This window comes from Rhyacophila brunnea, unplaced genomic scaffold, assembly GCF_057557595.1.
Source record: "Rhyacophila brunnea isolate RB1 unplaced genomic scaffold, BYU_Rbru_1.0 scaffold_10, whole genome shotgun sequence".
NCBI classification, from domain to species: domain Eukaryota; kingdom Metazoa; phylum Arthropoda; class Insecta; order Trichoptera; family Rhyacophilidae; genus Rhyacophila; species Rhyacophila brunnea.
In genome coordinates this window covers 9,833,176-9,851,847 of record NW_028232752.1, presented here as the reverse complement: position 1 = coordinate 9,851,847, position 18,672 = coordinate 9,833,176, and the positions used below count along the sequence as shown (strand labels likewise).

At 31.7% G+C, this 18,672-nt stretch overlaps 1 pseudogene; it reads left to right on the top strand.

Moving 5' to 3' along the window:
* Positions 1 to 13,166, top strand: part of LOC147078870 (uncharacterized) — an 83,011-nt pseudogene extending 69,845 nt beyond the window's left edge.
* Positions 13,167 to 18,672: the final 5,506 nt, after the last annotated feature.

Here is an 18,672-nt window from a genome sequence, read left to right as displayed (position 1 = left end):
TCAAATCCAGAAATGTCCACAGGAAAACTAAGACCCGGCTCTATAAAACCGTCATACGCACAGTCGTTGCATACGGGTGCGAGTCATGGACGCTAAATGTGAAAGCAACTGAAATGGTGGATTGCTTTGAGAGAAAGATCCTGAGGCGGATATACGGACCCATGAATGATGGTGGGGAGTGGAGAATTATGTACAACACGGAACTATACCGCTTTTACCAAGATTCAAAACTCTCCACCTTCATAAAACTCCAGAGGCTAAACTGGGCTGGCCATGTCCAGCGCATGCCTGAGTCACGGGTACCGAAGAAGATCCTTGAAGGAAACCCAGGGGGGGAAAGGCCAGTGGGAAAGCCACGCACACGATGGGGTGACAACATTACAAAAGATGACAACCAGTTGCTAAAAATCATGAACTGGAAAAGACGTGCGGAGGACCGTTCCGGCTGGAGGACGGCTGTGGAGGAGGCCAGGCCTTGACTAGAGCTGTAGCGCCATCGAAGAAAAAGTACTCGCCAGACCCAGGATTCGAACCTGGGACCCACGGCGTGATAGTCCAACGCTTAAGCCGCGCAGCCACCGTGGGTTTATTCATTATTTCATTATTATAATGTGTATAAACTCCATCTGCATAGATTAACATTTTTTTTTGCAATTTCTTTGGCCTGAATACTATTATTTGAAGTTTGGTTATAATGATGCCATAAACATCAGAAATCAATTCGTTACGGAAGACTTATTGAATTATCATTTTTTCTTCGCAGTATTTAATTTTTTAATATATTATTATTTTCAATTTGCGTTGAAATAATATTTTATATTATTTATGAGTCACACTGAAAGCTCCTTTATAGCCCAGCTGTGCAAATATTACATTTGAATGCTAGTCGTACGAGAGTTTTTTTTTCTTTTGTCTTCATATTGATTTGTCATACGATTTTACAAAATTAATTACATTTATTCAATGGTGTGTCGAATCACCAAGGTGTGTTTTCTATTTGCATTCATAAAATACAGTGAATCATTTCCTTAAACATTATAATCGACACAACTTAATACAAAATCAGTAATTATGACGAATGTTAGTTAAAAGGACATTTTACATGCGATGTTATTCAATAATTAAATACCATGTTTTGTTAATAAATCAAAGATAATTTCATTGACCGCGTAGTATTCCTAAGTCATGCCTGTCATTAGTGATTTTATGATATGTCTGATAAAGATTTGCAAGTACTCTGACATGCTACCATATTGTGAGATGTTTGAAATGTAATAGCGTCTTTACACGTGCATGGAGTTTGTTAGTTATAATTAGTTCAAAATATGTAGTTAATAATTTTATCTTATTAAAATACTTTATTTGACAATTGTATTAACAGGTATTAAACATACGTAGAACTTCTCGGTCCTTTCCCATTCAATTGAGAACTTCAACATTTGTCACCCGGTCAGTCCAAGAAATTTTGAGGATGCGTCTATACAGCCACATCTCGAAAGCTTCAAGTCTCCGTGATATCTCTTGGTTTAGCGTCCACACTTCCATACAATAGAAAAGAATTGAGAGTACATAACAACGTACCATATGCAGTCTCAGACGTGGGTTAAGATCTCGATTGCTAAGGAGGCGTCTCATTTTGAGAAAGGCGCTCCTTGCGATCTCAATTTAGGAACTACAATACCTCGGCCACATTATGAGAGGACAAAAATACAGCATTCCCTAACTTGTCATTCAAGGAAAGATCAATGGGAAGCGTAGCAGAGGACGACGCCGCATTTCGTGGCTTAAGAACCTTCGTGATTGGTACGAGTAAAGCTCCACGGAACTGTTCCGGGTAGCAGACGACAAAGATAAGATCGCCTTGATGGTGGCCGACCTCCGCTAGGGGATGGCACAATAAGAAGAAGAAAACACACGTAAGTTCGGTATGAAATCTGTAACAAAAGTCCGTTCTAATGGCGTTTATGAAGGTATCTTGAGTTTAAATTGTAAATTATCAAAATATGTCTCAAATTGCAAGCTTCGTATTTTTTCGCTAGGTGCCTCTGGTAGGTAGAAGCATCCGCCTTAATAAAATCTCCACCCTCTATAGCAATGATACTCAACCTTTTTTTCTTCGGGCCAAATACATATATTTATAAAATAACACGGGCCGTATCACTACTGGTGTGACGAAAAAAATCATGAAACACCCCCTTTTTTACAAAACATTTTTAAGATTTTAAAAATTATGCGTATTTTTTAAATAAATCGTGTGCAATAGCAACACTCTTATACTAGATCTGATGTGGACCATAATGACAATCCTCTTCGGTTGTCACTATCTGTGCGTCAAAGTCGAAACGAATCTCAAGATATACGAAATTCCTGATAATAAATGTGTTTCGGGCCGCACATAAAAGCTTAAAGAGCCGCAGGTTGAGTATCGCTGCTCTAGAGGCCTACATGATATTTTTAGTATCGAACATGTTATATAAAAATCACAAAAGACAGAACGATGGAACGACGACATAAAGTTAATCTCTATGAAATTACAGTTTAAGGCAAAACACATAACCAAAAGTAGTGGAATTAGTATGAAGAAACCTTCATTTAGCAGTGGTTTGATCTAGGCTGATGAATATATACACGTGTGTATTAATTTTTTTAAAGTCATTAAAGCTAACTTCATACTTTGTTTACACCTGTCCAATCAATCACTGAATTTACGCTAGGAGAGGTCGAGTATATTAGATTGATGACCAATATGCCACAAAACCATGACCTATTGGCCCTCGACGTTACAAGTGTCATTGTTTATATTTTTATATCTGCATACATAATATATGTGTGTAATAACTCTTACTAAATACTTACAAACAAAATGAATCTATCGGTTTAGTACTTTGTTACCTATTTAATAACTTCCTATATATTCTATTTGCATCGTAATTCTTATTGAAAACATATTATGTATTATTTATTAGCTAAGTAATGGACATGAAACATGAAATATAAATAATTTACTTTTTAAAATAATTGAGCACTACATTAACTATATACGTTTTACTTTAACTGACAAAAAACATATTGCGTTTTATTAAGAACAAAAAAACGCAGATTTTTTATAAGATATCTGCTAGGGATTGTAATTACAGTACAGAATTATTAATTTCATCATTTCGGCATTATTATTTACAATCCAGATTTCTAGATACCCAGAATTGATGAAAAAAATAAATATTTCCAATACTTTCAGCATTTTCTAATATGAATATATTTCTTTACGTTTTATTAACTGTAAATTTAGCCTTTCAGCTAAATCATTTTTTTTTATTTACGTCAACCAACAAGATGAATCAAAAAGAATACATAATTTGTGATGGTCCCAATAACAGGTTGACACAAAAAGCATAAACAATCAAATTAAATCAAATATTAAATACAGTTATAATGAAGAAAATGGTTAAAAAAGAAAAATACATACATAACAATTATATGAAAATCATGAAAACATAAATAATTTTATTCTATAAAGAGATGACCGGCAGTATCAGAAAAGAAAAGTCAATAAAAAATAGTCATCCCGATAAAATATTATTGCCTATTATAGTAATTTGATAGAGATAACTAATTTGTCGATATTAAAATCAAGACGGAAAATAGCTGACTTTTGGTTATGTTTAAAACAGTAAATTTTATTTTTGACTGCCCCGAACTGAGTATAATGATCCACTTTCTAATAGTTCTTCTATTGGCATGTTTAATACCTCCGATTAGCCATTCAATCAAGCATTACAATAAATCTTATCTATATAGGTATCTATCTACTCAACTTATTTTCATAATATATTGATATGCCGCTTTTAGATTGTTTTACTTTCTCTTACATTTTATTTCAAATTTTTACGACAATTTACATTGTATTGTAATTGTGTACTTTGCACACTACTGTAATATTACAACGTTTTTATTAGCTCGTATTCTTATTTTTCCGGTGGTTGTTTATCCAGTACAAATATTGCAATCGATTTTTAACTAACTTCCCGACTAACTAGACATTTGAAACTTTTAGAATATATCAGAATACGTTGCCAATGCATTATTTTAATACTTTTAGTCATCTTTAAGTAGAATTGAATTCATTTTAAGTTGATTCTGTTTCGTATGAAAAATTATTTCGGAAGAAATCCGTAATCCAATCCACTATTATTGGTTGCTAAGTGGGTGGTACTAGAAACTAAATTATTAATATATACGTGCATTACTATGGAAATCGAAATGACATTTCAGTATTCTGTATTTTTTGTTTGTTTGTTCGTTTTTTATTTACTTCATATCAATTACAAGTTTGAGCATATTGAGCACAATAATTCAACAGAAAATTTAAAAACGTTGTACATAAAAAGTTATTTTTATCTTGTTATTATTTAAAAAAAAATGTAATGTAAAAATTATAATGGTATCAATTTTTAAAATTTATAATTACAAATAAAATGGATAGATACATAAATACCAAAGCTACATTTCTATTTTAAAACTTGACATTTTTGCTAAATATTTTAGTCTTTGTTTCAAACAAATGTATATTTTATATTATGAAAATCATAATTTATTATCAAAGCTAATTCCAAAATCCCGGCATTTTAACATTTTCGATCCCGGGATTTCGAGATCAAAAAATCGGGCAGTATTGCTTACCCTAATACATACAATAATAAATTATTGTTTTAGGAAGTATTATAACTTGGCAATTACCATTCTATAAAAAAACCATTAGCCACTAATGTTCTTATATTTAATATAAGAACATTAGAATACTCCAAATGATATGAAGTATTTTATACTTTATTTTTTATTGTTTTAAGTTATGTGTTAATAAAAGAAATATATAGTTTTATAGTATGTTTTATTTATAAAATATTAACACTTCTGGTTTTAGTATTTATTCAGACTTCACATAGATGAACCAACAATGACAGAGAATACTTAAAACGTTACACGAAAACAGATTAAATTAACCAGATGAAATTGCCAAAGGATTTCACATTATTTGACAACTAGAAACCATACTTATCACTAGAAACGAATCTCAATAATGTAAGATGCTTAGTTTGAAAATAGAGGACCTGTACGATTAAAAGGGTCAGAGCTAATCAGACTAATCTAACTGGCTGTAATACAGAGTTAAATCCTAATTCGGCTACATATCGCTTGCGGCGTCCAGTCAATGGGCACCGCCATCTATGGGTCTTTTTAGAAATCATGCCGCGACAGTTTTATAAATTATACCAGAGGTAACATAGTATTGTAAAATATGGTAGTTAGATACAATGACATTATTAATGGACGATGCACTCAATACAGTAGCTAGAAAGTAAATTCGCGCATTCGCATGTATAGGTAGACGTCACGCAATTTCCATTATGCGATATCACGCATCGGGAATTTATAGCAATATGACCCTTATTGTAATGGCGTTAGAGCAGCGTTTCTAATATCAATGTTCATTTGAGCGAACCCGTTCGAACCGAACCATTCGGCAGACCCAACAAAAAGCATCAGGAATTTATAGCAATGTCACCTTTATTGTAATGGCGTTAGAACAGATTATGTCATTCGGCAGACCCCACAACAAAGTGAGTCTCATTTTTTTTCCAGATGATTCGTCCATATTAATGTCATTGGCTACGTAGATCGAAAAAAATGTTAGGAGTTATCGTAAGAAAAATAATTATAAGTATCTTTGGATCAACTTAAGAAACCAGGCCTAAATGAGAAAAATATACCATGATCTGTGAACCATGAATAATAATTCATTAAATTTAATTGATAATGTAAATATTTTTGTAGGTAACATACGCCAAATATTTAAATAAAAATTGTATAATATAATAAATATTCCTGACAGCTTTAACTTATGTCCAAAAAGAATATTTTTGTGAAAACGCAATTTAAGATTTTTGGTGCCCGCTGTTTTATTATTTTAATATTTTTGGATTTATAATAAAAATAAATGAATAAGCTCAAACTATAAATTGGATCTTATAGATATGATACATTAGGAACAGATTATATTGTATTTGGCTCATTTTAGGGAAAATGGGATTTAAGATATTTGCGGCAATAGAGATGGCAATACCGGCGACAAGCGGAAAATATGAGTAGAAAACCATGGCAACCAAAATCAACAACCATATTATACAAGAACGATCACAACGAACACAAATATAATTATTACTGGTATTACTTTTATAAATAATCAAATATAAAGACATTTAATATTAAAACAATTATTCTAAATACTCTTTGTTCTAGAGTGCTTACATACATTTCTATTCGATGATTTAAAAACAGCCAACTGGGAGGTAAGAACAAAAAATTAGCTCGTACTTGTAGTGTTCCTAGAATCTTTTTTTTTTCTTCTTTGACAATATTTGCTCCTATGGAAATCTGATGACGTCTTCAATATTCCACGACACTCACCTGTTTTCTTATATCATTCCAGGTCATACTAGAATGCTTTCCATGAAGCCAGAAGTCGATTGGTTTGAATAAATAACAGGGCCTCGGGGGGACATGCTCGTCGAAGGTCAAAATTGAGTTTTTATTGTATTTTCAAACCATGATACTAGACACTCCTTAAACGTTGTAGATAATCTATTTATATAATTTTGAAGCCTTATTATCCTTTATAGTTATTTTAAACATTTTATGACTGCATAAAGTATTTTTGTTACATAAAATAGTATTCTTTTAAACCTCTCGCTCTAATGTTTTAGAATATAGTCATATTTCGGTACATAACTGTGCAGTGGTGTTAAATTTTTTTACATTTATTAATTTTTAAACGCTTTTATAAAACCATTAGTATAATTTATTACGAGATAATTTTTGTAAAATATTCACGATAAAAAATTATATTGATAATCTCTGTGATCCCAAATTTGACAAGAATTAGGCATTTTATTATTCAAAAAATCGGCAAGATTAACACATTTGCAGATGATTTTAAAGATACTTATTATAAGCTATATTTTTAACCATTCAAGTGTGATAAACATCTTATGAATAATGATTGCTTTATAATAATTATTGACCTAAGAATAAGGTAGTGTTTTTTTGAAATACGCCATTTTTTTTGGCATTCCCCAGTGGTTAAGCTACAACATACGGCCGTAGCCATAAATTGACAAACTATAATTAAAGTAGGGAGTAAAATTATGTTAACGCGCGTGTTTGAACATGTACCTAACCGAATTTTTTTTCTATTTTTTTTTAAACGGTACATGTTCAAACACGCGCGTTAAAATCATTTTACTCCCTACTTCAATTATAGTTTGTCAATTTATGGCTACGGCCGTATGTTGTAGCTTAACTACTGGGGAATGACAAAAGAAATGGCGTATTTCAAAAAAACACTACCTTATTCTTAGGTCAATAATTATTATAAAGCAATCATTATTCATAAGATGTTTATCACACTTGAATGGTCAAAGACATAGCTTATAATAAGTATCTTTAGAATCATCTTCAAATGTGTTTATCTTGCCGATTTTTTGAATAATAAAATGCCTAATTCTTGTCAAATTTGGGATCACAGAGATTATCAATATAATTTTTTATCGTGAATATTTTACAAAAATTATCTCATAATAAATTATACTAATGGTTTCATAAATGCGTTTAAAAATTAATAAAAGTAAAAAATCTTAACACCACTGCACAGTTATGTACCGAAATATGACTATATTCTAAAACATTAGAGCGAGAGGTTTAAAAGAATACTATTTTATGTAACAAAAATACTTTATGCAGTCATCAAATGTTTAAAATAACTATAAAGGATAATAAGGCTTCAAAATTATATAAATAGATTATCTACAACGTTTAAGGAGTGTCCAGGATCATGGTTTGAAAATACAATAAAAACTCAATTTTGACCTTCGACGAGCATGTCCCCCCTTAAGGCATCGGTAGTACGGATTCTAATACCAAAAGATAAGTGTTTATGTTGTTATTATTTCATATAATATATTATGTAGAGGAATATAATATAGTCTAAGATGTATAAGATAAAACTAACATTGGAAATAGATAGATGGTTTCACAAATGAACGACAACTTTACTGTCAAATAAATGGTAGATTTTCACTATGGAAAGAAATAGTTCTCAATTGTCAAAAGATTATTGTAACACTCAAAATTGAATGGGTGTATCGACGCAAAATATATTTTGCTCTTTTTCGTGGTTAAATAATTAATTTAAAGAATATTTGAACACAAGTATCATACGTATTATATATACGCGGCTTAAGCGTTGGACTATAACGCCGTGGTTCCCAGGTTCAAATCCTGGGTCTGGCTAGTACACGTATTGTTTTTTAATTTGTATGTGAGTCAGGGTATGGACCTAATAGATTGAGCAAGTGGCTGACATCCATTTCTCGTAAAAAACAAAATCTGTTAATACAAACTTCTACTCTGTGGAGGTCCATATGATCCTATTAGGATCGGATATGGTCGGTAATTACCTTAGGATTCGAGGGCATCCGTTGTTTGTTCTCCCACGGTGCAGAACTAACCTGCCATTAGTAATGCCAATTGGGAGGGCAGTAACCATCTTTATTGAAATCGCTTCGGATATTGATATTTTCCACTTACGTGAGGGTGAATTTAGGTGGACGTTGTTTTATAAGTTTTTAAGATAGGGTCTATCAAAGTTCACTATGTGTGCTTCCATCTACTTTTATTTTGTTACTTATTTTATAGATTTTCTTATTTTATTACTTATTCTCTGTATTTTTATTTTTAAAAATTATTAACATTTATTTTATGTCATGTCATGAACGCTTTGAATTTATAATTTGTTATGTTCATTATATGTAAAATAAATAAATTTGATTTGATTTGATTTGAAAAAAAAATATTATATTCGGATATTATAGGATACCTACAGTAGGTTACCTATATAAAACTATGAACACACTTATTCAAAAAGAAATGATGAATTTGATGAAAAGTTATAATTATTATATAGATGGAGTATAAATGGTATTTTGTATGTCTTCAAAAACATATTATCAATCCATATTCGATTTTATTTAAGTATATGGGGATATTAAAAAACCCAATTTCTTAAGGAATATAATACTTTATTTGACATGCATGACATATTATGAAGTCTCGCATTAACCATATTATCCAACCATAGTAATATTAACCACGAGAAAGGATTATTTAACTTGGTGAAAAATTGCTTCGATTCCTCCTTTTTTCTAGTTTACTTATACATATTTTTTTAAAGTGATACGTAACTTTTGTTTGATATTATTTTCTTTATGTGAAAACTATTTTCCAGGGAATACAGAATTAACGGAAACTGAAATATCTAACGGATGTGCAGTAACAAGTAACCGATCTCAAGTGTGGAAGGATATGGGATAAACTTAAACATCTGCCAAGAATACGTCATTCTAAGCTTGTCCTTGGTTCTGACAACTACTCTTGGTTTATGCACTGACGCTCGTTCAATATTGCTGTATTTGATGGTTTCAATTGCACGTCTATAATGTGTGTTTCATTTTCGTAGGAAACTCACACATTCAAAACCCTGCTTCAAAATATAGTATATTTTGGGTATAGCTTATCGGAATTATAAGTATTAATTAGTTCTGTGCTATTTTTCAAAATGTTAGAATATTTATTATTGATGTGAATTTTAACTAACGCGATGTGCAATGACTTCCCATCCATATATATATATATATTGTTTTAGACAAAGTACATTCAAGTCAAATAAAATTCTAACAGCCTCATCTTGAAGTAAAAATGATAATTGTTTACGTATAGTAATATTGTCTTCTATTAAAATGTATGTAAGAAAATTGTTGATGTCAAATGGCTAGATAATAACAGTATTCAACCAAATTGAAGGTAAGAATGTAGGAAAAGATGTTGTTTTATAATTGTATATTCAGAAAATAGAATATATTATTAAGCTCACACGCTGTACTTCCTTGTAACGTAAATAATTTTGTGGGTACACATAATTATATACATATTTTAGACTGTTTTTTATTATGCTACTTAGTGTTTTTTTATATTTCATCTCATATTAGAAACGCCTTGTAAGTGTATTTTTTACTGCTCACTATCGTAAACAAAATATTTGAAATTGAAATACTTTTTATGTCTTGGAATTTAGTAGTAATTAGATATCTCTAAATTCGTTATATCAATTCAATGCCATAAAAAATATAATTAATGATATTTTAATGAAACGACAAAAAATAATAATTGGTTTGCTCGAAGAATTGTATAGAATCAGTGCTGCCAACTGTCATTCACAAAATATTCGAAATGGGGAAGATAATACTGCCTAGCGGGCAGAATTATTTTTTTTTCAACATTTAAAAAATATCTATAAACTAGCATTTTTTTAAAATATGTACATATATATAATAAAAATAATATGTATATATTATGTTAAGCCGAATGTGCGAAATTGACTATTACATGAAATGGGCAAAATTTAGCCTAAATCATGAAAAATGCAAGCCCGTTGCCTTATTCATGAATTAGACAAAATATCTGGCGAGTGCGTGAATTCGGCAGTAATTTTTCTGCCTAGTTCATGCATTGGTCAAAATGTACGTGTATTATCAGCTATGGTCAAAAGAGATGGTCGCGCTCCGGTGGTGTTTTTTGCAACTAATCAAACTAACCAAATGTGTCAAATGTCATTGATTATAATATAAAAATATCTTCTTCTTCTTTCGACCATGTCCGATCCTAATAGGATCATATGGGCCTCCAAGTAGTTGAGGTTTGTATTAACAGATTTTATTTTTACGAGAAATGGATGTCAGCCACTTGCTCAACCTATTAGGTCCATACTCTGACTCATACACAAATTGAAAAACAATTTGTGTACTTGCCAGACCCAGGATTCGAACCTGGGACCCACGACACTATAGACCGGCGCTTAAGCCAATACCAATACCAATCAATAACTACAATGACGTTCATATCCATTTACTATGCGCAAAAAAAATCTAGAACTGTAATATGATAACGGAAGAATTTTATTAAAAGGTATTTTCGCTTTTTGATTCGTGCTTGGGTATCAATCGTGCAATGGTCGATTGTATGTTTGTGATAGTTTGTTGACACTTTTTAGCTAACCTCAAAATGGACATTCAGTTGAATAATTCAGAATTACAAAACCTAATCTAACCTAACCTAACCCAACCTAACCTAATAATAATAATATTATATTATTTCCAATTATAGCTAATAAACCATCCGTATTAAATTTACTTTTTCTACTGTCATGTTGACAGTTTAAGAATTCCATACCCTGGCGAATTCACGTACTCAGCAGAAAATTTACCTAATTCATGAATAAGGCAACAGGCTTGACTATTACACGAATTAGCCAAAATTTAGCCCATTTCATGTAATAGTCAATTTCGCACATTCGGCGTAACATCTCTATATATATAAAAATCTCGTGTCACGATGTTTGTGGTCGTACTTCTCCGAAATGGCTCGACCGATTTTCATGATTTTTTTATGTATATTTTTTAGGTATGAGAATAGGTCAACAAGTATATTTCATACCGCTAGATAATTAGGGTATCTCTATCCAGAAAAAAATTTCTTTAATTTTTTTGACATTTTTATTTTTGTATTTTTTTTATTATTTGGCATCATAAAATACCTATAACCCCAAATTTTCACCCTCCTACCCCTACCCTCCCGTTTTTTTAATTGCGATTTTATTATTTTTGTATGAACAAATTTAACCGTCGTTCGTATTTCAAACAGAACGAAATTATTTATGTTGTTGAATGACAGATGGCGCTACGTCCCAGAAGAATTCAATAAAAGCGTCGCGTCATTTTGACATTTCATTCGGCATATCACAACGCAGTGCGTGCAAAATTTTGTACGATTTATTTTAATTTATCTATTTTTGTGTGCGTGTATTACAGTGCACAATGCCAGCAAGACGCAAGGGGGCCATTTGGGCCGTCGAACGAATAAAGCCACAAACATGCGAAATAGTAGAGCAGAAAGAACAGACGAACAAATACAACAAGATAACAAAAACGTGCGTGTGAGCATGTCGCAATTGCGTGCATCTCAATCACAAGAGGCACGAGCTGAACGAAATCAACAATTGGAACGGAGCCAAGCGCGCCGGTTCGTAGTCAACACACGCAGAGCAAATGATTGACAACGCCAACAAGTAGGTACATCGAGTATTTACATCCGCTTCATTTCTTCATCTCCCATTTGAGTACGAGCCAGATATTGAATATTCCGCTCATCCGAAAGTGCTGATTGGTGCTATGGACAAAGAATGTCTCTATTGTTATGCGCTCAAATTCAAACATGAGTCAGCCGGGATGTGTTGCGCATCAGGAAAAGTGCAACTACCAGAAATTGAGATACCACCAAAACCATTGAACGGCTTGCTCATCGGCACGGTTCCAGATTCAAACCTGTTCCTGAAGTCCATTCGCACATTCAATTCATGTTTCCAAATGATTTCGTTTGCAGCAACAGATATAGTTCATAATACTCCGGCAAATGGTCAACAATTCCATTCTACGTTCAATATCAAAGGCCAGATATACCACAAAGTAAGCTCATTGCTGCCAATGCCAAACGAACCACATATTTTTTTACAAATCTACTTCATGGGCGGTGAGGACATCAATCGTGTGGATGCACCTTGCGGCTACAATAACCTCAATTCGCCTAATGCCAGGCGTATCGTCCGCAAACTGGACGCTCTATTGAATGAGCACAATGAATTATTGAAATTCTTCAAAGCACACATGCACGAATTGCAAAGTGACAATCACGCTATTGTCATCAATCCTGATAAAACATCAGCTGGAGAGCACGTGCGTCGATTCAATGCACCTGTTTTTTACGACATTGCTGGAATCATGGTTGGCGACCGCACATCGACGCGAGAATTCATGATTCGAAGAAGAAACAATAATCTGGAGTTCATCGCTGACACACACCGTTCATACGACGCTCTCCAATATCCGCTAATTTTCTGGTAGGGACAAAACGGATATTGCATAAACATTAAACAACGAGATCCTGTCACAGGTAATTCATTAATTATGAACATCATTACTCATTTTGAATTGAGAAAATGAATGGTTGTTGTTTTTTTGTTTTTATCGGCGGTCATCGTCTACAGCGCTCCATTCCTCTTTCTGTCATAGATCCCATCCCCACACACTTACGATACATTCGTTTTTTTTATTTAACAACCAAAATATTCACTAGAAATAATTTATATGGCAGAACAACGTTTGCCGGGTCAGCTAGTATATATAATAAAAATAATATGTATATATATATATAATATAAAATATAATAAAAATAATTTATGTTATTTATAAGATAATAATATAATGCACAAAAAAACAGTAGGTACGTTGATTTTCAAGCACATCTGGTATAATATTCAAGCTCTATTAGGAGAAGTTTAAAGTTAACTGCGTTGTCAAATTCGGTAGATTTATTTTAACGCTATACGCTAGATACAAATATTCCAAAGTAGATACATATTCATAAATACTATTTCTGGAAAGAAAAACGTAGCAATAGCGACAATGCATAGAAACTGTGTAAAAAGTTTCTTTTTGAATAGGTTGTTTTACCAGTATTAATTGTCTGCTAAGTGAGGGCGCCACATGCAAACATTTGACATAGCATTCAATTTATACTGTGACGAGCCTAGTTCTAAATTCGCACACCGGATGATTTATGATGGTATACTTATAACATTAATTATTATAATAATTGAACTATACAATCATTTGTTTGTGATGCTTACTTTACACGACTAACATAATTTTGCATGTCAAATCACCAAATTGATTTTTTTCTGTGAAAATAAAGTAAAAATAACTTTCAGCCAAATCACGTACACAGTGTCAAATGCTCTCCCAAAATCCATAACTAATACAAATTATTATTATACTTTGAAATGAAATTACAAATGAATATTCATGGGGTCAAACACGTGTTTGGATATGTTTTAATAAGCAGGGTGGCTCAGAAATTGCGTTACAGTAGTGTGAGTTTTATAATATACTAATCTATTTATAAAATTGTCAAACTAATAAAATAATTTTATTACAATTATTATCAATATCACCAAATGGTTTCCGTGTCAACTCAAGAGCTCAAGTCACCGTCGTACCAATGTTAAGATTGTGTGGATACATCGATTGTCAATGATCAAAAGAGACCTTTGAAGATTAGGTGATTGAAGTAATTATGAAGAGACGATTCATGTGGCTGGAACATGTCTTCCGGATGCTGTCAGAGCACCTTCAAAGGTTCTGTCGCTGTAGCCGGCCCTCCGTCACCCTGCAGCATTGTTACAAAAGCGATCTATGCGTAGTAGCGCAAACTTGTACTTGTTATTATATGTCCCTACGCTGTGAAATGACAAAATGAAAGAAGAAGTATGAATATATTATAGCATAGCTAATGAAATAGTGAAAGTGTGGCTTCCCATAAAAATAATCTGTGCTGTTTAAAAAATTCCATATATTTCAGAACCAATCTGTATATAAGGACCAAACTTAAAATCTAATGGTATTTCTATTTTCAGCATTTTATATATACAGCAAAACTTGTAATTGTAATAATTAATTATAGTTTTTAAAAATAAAAATATATTATATTTTATTATTGAAAAGATTGAGTTTCATCACATGCTGCAATAATCAGCTGTTTGAATTTTAGCCGGTGTCTTTTATTAATATAATAAAATTTGTTTTAATTTCTTAAGGTTTTATTATCAATGCTTACAATGTTTTGAATTTACTAATAAAATATAGGTACAAATTAATAATTATATGTAGGACTTTCAGGTAATATATTATTGTCTGTATACTGGTTTACGGAGTTGAAATGTGCTCATTAAATGAATGGATAAGTGGATGAATAGATAAGTAAAATAGCTGCTTTCAAAAAGTAGGTAAGTATATCGGTTTTACAATGAGAATTTTATAGACCAGTGATGTGATGTTTTAAGATTGTTAGAACTTATACCTATCGTAAAACTGAGAAAATTTACATAATTCGGCCATGCATAAAAGTCGAGAATAGTAACGACAAGTGGAGAAGGAGATTATATAGGTTGTGCTTCTGATCTTTATTAAATGACTAATAAATATTATCATGTGGTAGTACCAAATGTCAAGATTCTCATTTGTCTTCTCTCTGTCTCATAAATTTACGTGCATGTTCTATCTAACTGCCTTTGTTCTGGTATTTCAGACTTAATTATTTGTCTGTGAGCTGCTGCATCAGCCTGGTGGAGTCTTTGTAGAGTATCCTGACTTTGCCGAGCACGCTATCGCTGGACTCGTATATTTATCAAGCAGCCACGTTTAGCTGATAGTTTTTCCTCGTCCATAATATTCTATCTTTTGATTGATTGCGTATGTTGCCTTAGGTTACAGTAGAATACAGCATCCTTAAATCTCTCTGATAATTCACTAATTTCTCGATACTCTAATCACTTGATATCCTATTACCGCACTATAAGCAACTGTCACACTTTTATGAGATAATCAATTGTTTTCTTTCTCGACCCGATTAAAGGAAAATAATGATACCTCCTCCGCTTTTTAAAATTCGGAATTGTCATTTATACGTGTATGCTTATTACATTTTCTCCCTTTCTCGCTCTTCTGTACATTTTCATGTTGTTTTCTCTCGTGCGTTACAGGTTATTCAATACAAAATTATATATACAGTATTATCTGTATCCAAGAACCAGTATATTGTATGTTTAAAAATAACACTTTCATTATTATTTAAGGTAATTGATTTATATAGACTTACGGCTATTTGATTTTAGTAATTTTAGGTTGCTATTATGAATGAATTATGAAGGTGAAATTACTGGTGAGTGAAAAGATATATAATTATATATATATATATTAACATACATAATTTTGAAAAACTTTCTGAGAAAATATATTATAACCAATAGAAAAAATCTATTTTGAAAAAAGTAAGCCACCCCGGCAGGGAATCAAACCCTGCATCTCCCGGGCTTACGCCCCATCCGCGCATTACCTCTATGCTACGCGGTGACATACTAATTGCGACAAATTTTAACTATTGGCCACTTTTACTACCCACTCATCAGCGCTCTTCCAAATCAAGCTACTTTGGCAATCAAATTTTGTTTATTAAATCAAAGTAGATACCTATCACTTCAATTACTAACCGACGTACTGGATTTATCCAATATTTTTTGTGATGTAACTTACTTGAACTTGCTAATAATTTATAATTAACTATTTCTTTTATTCAACTACCAATTCACAACAATCACACATTCTTAAATCTTGTGAATATTTATTCGTTGAATAAAAGAAATAGTTAATTACATATATTACATATATCTTCACTTTACTCATTTTTTGAAAAATTGTATTATAAGTATAGAATACCTACTGTCTCAGCGGTAGATAAATCTGATTGTTCTATTTTTGTAAATATTATTTTAAAACACTCAAGAGTACTTGAAACCCTTAAACTATTATAGTAGGTACTTAGAAAGTAAATATTTTTAAATCTCACACCATACATGTTAAATAAGCATACTAAAAACAGCGGTAATAAACTTATGACACTCATGCCATCTGTGGCATGACAGATAATTCTGCTGGCATGAAAAATAATGTCAGTAGATTATTGATCAAATATCTATTTTTAATGTATCAAATTATTCTTATGCTGGTAAACAACTTATTATCCGTGTCAGCAGATTGATTGGCGATATTAAATACGGTATCGCAATGGAAAAATAGTATTATATCCATTCCCATAGTATCATTATATTATGACTGTAATCATAAATAAAATTCACAGCTACTCGTATTTAAGCCGCTGACTCGTTTAATATAACTATGCACTAGAATATAATGTTTAGTATTACTTTTAACTGTGTACATTACGAATAATGATTTATAAAAATGTCACTCGAATATACGTTTCCAGTCTGTTACCATCGCAATCTCTATATTATCGCTTAGCCCAACATCTGATTGTACCGAGATGCGGACCTCGGATCTGTACCTATCATAAGTTTAGTATTGTAACATAACCGCTGTAACATACCATTGTACCAACCGTTATACCTAATAAAAATCGCTCCTGCATACATCTTCGACTTCCTCATCATCATCCTCAACATCATAACCTACGACACATCGACGACTCCCAAAGTGATAACCGACACATCCAACACCAAAGTAAATTAAATAAAATTTATCCTAAGATAATTTTGGTAAATATTAATTCACCACACTTGCAATACTGCATCTGTTTTAACTAAATTTACTTTCGGTAAATAATTTAAAGATAATAAAACGATAATATCGAGAAAAAAATCAACGCTTTATAGGCATATCTAAAAAATTACGATTGCAGCATTTAAATTAACGTTACGGAGTCATTAAATTTTATTAAAATCGGACTACTTAAAAGTTACATTATGCAGTTCTGACCTTATAAGTTGGCGGTGTCGATCAGTAATTGACATAACTGGTTGGACAGTTATAATATTATGAAGAAGCATCTGATTTTAATAGATTTGGAATAGTAAGTATAATTTTATATTTCATTATAAAAGATTCACTGTCGCTGACCTAAGGTAAATATCATTCTGTGTTTGTGAGTCTAACTGGAATTTTGTTTGACTATCATTTAATATAACCTGCTGCCATTATGAATGAGTAATTGAATGAACAATTGTAGTAAACAACTACAGAACTCTCGTATGTTTGAAAATATTTAATCGTTAAAATTCAATACAATATTAAACATCACTTTAACTAAAGACAAGGGCACTTTTTATATCTTGCCAAGACCTCTAAACCAGATACTTAGACCTTTTTATTGATTTAAATTTAAGATTCAATCACATGCCTTCAATATAAAAGACATAACCAATTATTGGCTACGCAGTAATGTTTTATTCTATACATCGATTGTTTTGATTGACATATTAATATATTATACCTATACGCGAAATAGGTAGTATTCATCAATTTTACTATCGGTTCTCACGCGATTTATCTCTAAAGCGCTATATAACCCGGAACTCTTCCATATGATCTATGAACATGACTTTTTTTATATAATACTTTTAATATTAACATATATATTCGCATAATCAAACTATTAAATATTTTTTCTATGTTTATTTTTGTATTTACAGTATTTTAAATTTAATCTAATGCCATTTATTAAAATATCCTCACCTCAATACTACAACTAGGCAGCTTAATTTATTCTGTTTTTTGATAATAGCACTTTGATACGATACCGGGTTAGGGGTTGCCCATATATGTGTCGCTACATTTCAAAATCAGCCATGTCCACATTTATGTATTTTTTACTTTTTTTATGAATTGCTGAAGAACTACTGCTTTCTAACATTTCTGCATTATCAAAATGTGGAATTTATTAATTTTAAATATTCTATACTCGAAACAATATAAACTTTCACCCTTGTGACTGTGTATTTGAGAAAAGAAAAAGCTGTTTTTCTCCTATTCATCTATTATGAACTTGGCTGATTTTGAAATATAGCGACACATATAGACTCGTTGTTAACGGGTG